A 4,158-nucleotide genomic window follows, 5' to 3' on the forward strand; every position below is an offset into this window, starting at 1 on the left:
TATGTTCCTCCATCACGGTATAACCCCTGTTTTCACTCTATTTGAGGTCGGAGCCCTGCATGTTGTATATATACTTCTCTAATTTGGGGAGGGGCAGGAAATAAAACAAAATGCTTAAATAGGGATACAGGTTGACCCATTGTAACAATGAGCTGTGCAAGACACTATGTTGAAAGAGGAATTTACAACTTAGTTTGGGTTGAGGGAATGTAGTTGTGGAGGTGGGAGGGAAGAGATGGTAGGGAGAAAAAGAAGGAGGTAATAATGCTTGATAGGAAATGTATTTATTACCTTGCTCATGTAACTGTGACCCCTTTGTACAGTATTTTTACAATAAAAAACATATTAAACAACTTTATTACAATCTTAGACTTTCTTATGTGGAATCTTATGCAGAAATAAGAGGATAGTAGGTACCAAAAGTTGTGTTTTAAATAATTAGCAAAGTATTAATATAAAAATATGAATAGCTGTCACAAAACTGAAATGGGAATGAGGTATCTAAAGAGAGCACTGTCAATTATGCTTGACTTATTTTGTTATACAGAGAACATCTTTATAAACTTGAATGTGAATAGTTTGTAATCATTCTGTCTTTAATAATCCTGTCTGTTTCTCATATTTATATGCCCTATCTCACCATTCAAACTTCAGAATATATGAGTACCTCTATATTGAGAGAAGAAAAAAATAGAAAAAAAAGGTTAAAATCAGAAAATTGACTCTTGTTCATGGCTCCTCCTATTAGAACAACTACATCAAAATGAAGCTGAATATCTCCTTTCCTACACACTGGCTGCCAGAGACTCATTGAAACTAAAGATGAACTCAGATTCCAGCATTTTCTATGAGAAGCCTATGGCCACAGAAGTTGCTATGACACTCTGGGTGAAGGATGGAAAGGTGATGTGGTTGAAATCAGGGATGGGAACCACAAAGACGGTTTTCCCATGAAGCAGGGTGTCTTGACCCATGGAGGAATTTGCTTGCTACTGAGCAAGGGGCATTCTCGTTACAGACCAGGAAGAACTGAAAAGAGAAAGCACAAGTCTGTCCATCGTTGCATTGGGGATGCCACGCTGAGTGTCTCAATTTGGTTACTGTAAAAAATGAACAAATAAAAAAAGAAGAAGGAAAAGATATTTCTGGACTGACACATACTACTGTAGCCATCATCTGGGATCGAAAAGGGCTAGGAGAATCCTTGGATTTTTCAATCTCTCTAAAGAAGATGATGTTCATCAACATATTGTCTGGAAACCTGGAACAAAGAAGGAAAAGAACCTACGACCAAAACACCTAAGAGTCAGCGACTTGTTACTCCACCTTCCTGCAACACAAATGCCACAGTTTTGCTCTGAAGAAACAATGTACTAAGAAAAACAAGGTGGAGGTTGTAGAATATTCTAAGCTTTCTGCCAAAAGAATGACAGAAACCAAAGAAAATCGCTGAGAAGAGACTTCGCTGTTCTCTCTGAGAGCTTCTATTTCTAATTCTGAGTCCAGGAAAAATTAGTCTTTAAGAGTAACAAATAAATGAATAGCTTAAAAAATTCAATGTCAGGTGCCAGTGGCTCACGCCTGTAATCTGAACTACCCAGGAGGTTGAGATCTGAGGATCAGTGGTTCAAACCCAGCCTGGGCAGGAAAATCTGTGAGACTCTTTTTTTGTACATTTTTTATTGTAAAAATACTGTACAGAATGGTTACAGTTACATGAGTAAGGTAATGAGTACATTTCATATGGAGCATTGTTGTCTCCTCCTTTGTTTTTCACCTTCCATTCCTTCCCTTCTACCTGCACAACTACCCACCCACCCTCTTCCCCTGGTTGAAGTTGTAAAGTTTGTTTTCAACATAGTGTCTTGAACATCTTATTGTTACAAGGGATCAATTACTCCTATCTCCAAAAAACCACGAGAAAACCAGAAGTGGCTCTGTGGCTCAAGTGTTTGAGTGCTTGCCTTGAGCTGAAGAGCTCAGGGATAACACAGGTCCAGAGTTCAAGCCCCACAACCTACCAAAAAAGAAAAAAAGGAAAAAAATTCAGTAGAATGGTTCTATTTTAAGACCACATAAAAGCAGAGAGGAGACTTTTGTTCGTGTGTGTGTGTGTGTGTGTGTGTGTGTGTGTGTTTTATTGTAAAGATGCTGTAGAAAAGGGTTACAGTTACATGAGTAAGGCAATGAGTACATTATTTGTCAATCATTGTTACCCCTTCCCTTGTTGTTGTCCCGCTATCCCTGCCCTCCCCACCTCCCCCACTCTATCCCCTCACCCCAAGAAGTTGTTTCCAATATACGGTCCTGTAGAAATCCTCAAAGAAACAACTGCCCCATTAACAAGTGGGCTAATTTCATGTTGGTATAATTTGTGGACGGGAAGGGAAAAAACAAATCGTTTAAATAGGGATACAGGTGGATCCATTGCAACATTGAGATGTACAAGTCGTTATGTGGAAAAAAGAACTTTACAACTTTGGTGGGGGGGGGGGGGGGGAGGATTGGTTGGAAGGGCTGGGGGAGGATGGGAACAGATGGGAAGGAGAACCAAAGGAGGAGGCTACAATGCTTGATAAGAAATGTACTCATTATCTTGCCCATGTAATTGTAACCCCTCTGTACAGTATTTTCACAATAAGAAAAATTAATTAATTAATTTTAAAAAATAAAAAAATAATTGAAATATCAAAAAAAGACTTAAAGAGAGAGTTCTCTGAAAAGGAAGTAAGAATGGCCAATAGACACATGAAGAAATGCTCAACCTCTCTGGCCATAAATAAATTGCAAATCAATACAACATTGAGATTCAACCTCACCCCAGTTTGGATGGCCATAATCAAGAAATCTATTAACAACAGATGCTAGAGAGGACATGGACAAAAGGGAACCCTACTGCATTGTTAGTGGGAGTAGAAACTTGTTCAACCACTCTGGAAAGCAGCATGGAGGTTCCTCAAAAGACTGGGATCCAACAATCCCACTTTTGGGCATTTAACCAAATGATAACAAACAAAACCATACTAAAGCTACCAGTACAACTATATTTATCACAGCATTATTCACCATAGCTAAGATATGAAACCAACCCAGATGCCCTTCAGTAGATGAATGGATCCATATATGATATATATATATATATATATATATATATAAATTCTATGCTTCCATCAGAAAGAATGACACAGCCCCATTTGTTAGGAAGTGGAAAGACGATTTTTCCTTTTGTTTGTTGGTTTGTTAGATTTATTTATATATTTATTACCAATCCTAGGGCTTGAATTCTGGACCTAGGCACTGTCCTGAGCTACTTTTGCTCTAAGCTAGCACTCTTACCACTTGAAACATGCCATTTCTGGCTTTTTGTTTATGTGGTACTGTGGACTGAATGTAGGGCTTCATGTATGCTAGGCAAGTACTCTACCACTAAGCTACATTCTTTCTAATGTCCATACCTGTGTCTCACTCAGACCTCCTGTATCCCCTCCAGTACACAGAGATCCTTATCACTCCCACATCTACACTCAGCATTTCACATTCTTATGACAAGGCTCTTTAAAGACAAGTCCTTATTCTGATTACTTACATAAGCTTAATTTCTTCATCAGCAGTGCTAGAAATGTTTTCGGTAGTAGAGATGAAAGCTTTAAAAAATAACCTCTTTCTTTAGAAGTTTTGTTCAACAGGTGTTGAACAAAATGTAAAAAAATGAGCCTTTCGGGTTCATAGATATATAACTGTAAAAAAGTTTTAAGGTACAGGCAATTTTTTTCTGAAGAATTGCCAAACTAAACTTTAGAAATATGAGCACAAGAACTTCTGTGGGCTTATTTTGAGTGCACATTGCTTCCCCGATTACAGTTCAAATATCATGTACTTCACACAGATTTATGAAGACGCTAACATTTTATGCCATGCACAGATTTTTCCCATCATTATTTTTATATGTCTACTAGATGAATTTTTATCATAAAAACGTTGCCCTAGAAAAAGTTATACAGTAACTATAGGGGTTCCTTCTTGAACATACCTATAAATTAATCCTGTACTGCACTTTTGGAGAAAGATCATGTCTTTGTTCTTAGGCTGCCTCATCATACTTCCATTTTCGCATTTGAAATGAAATCTGTACACTGGAAAGGTCTTTGCCATAGTGGT

At 37.8% G+C, this 4,158-nt stretch overlaps 1 pseudogene; it reads left to right on the plus strand.

Annotated features, from left to right (window-relative positions):
- The first annotated feature begins 763 nt into the window (after nucleotides 1–763).
- On the plus strand, nucleotides 764–1,516 carry LOC122103705 (annotated as a pseudogene).
- Nucleotides 1,517–4,158: the final 2,642 nt, after the last annotated feature.

The sequence above is a fragment of the Dipodomys spectabilis genome, unplaced genomic scaffold (assembly GCF_019054845.1).
Source record: "Dipodomys spectabilis isolate Male_0828 unplaced genomic scaffold, ASM1905484v1 ptg000002l, whole genome shotgun sequence".
NCBI classification, from domain to species: domain Eukaryota; kingdom Metazoa; phylum Chordata; class Mammalia; order Rodentia; family Heteromyidae; genus Dipodomys; species Dipodomys spectabilis.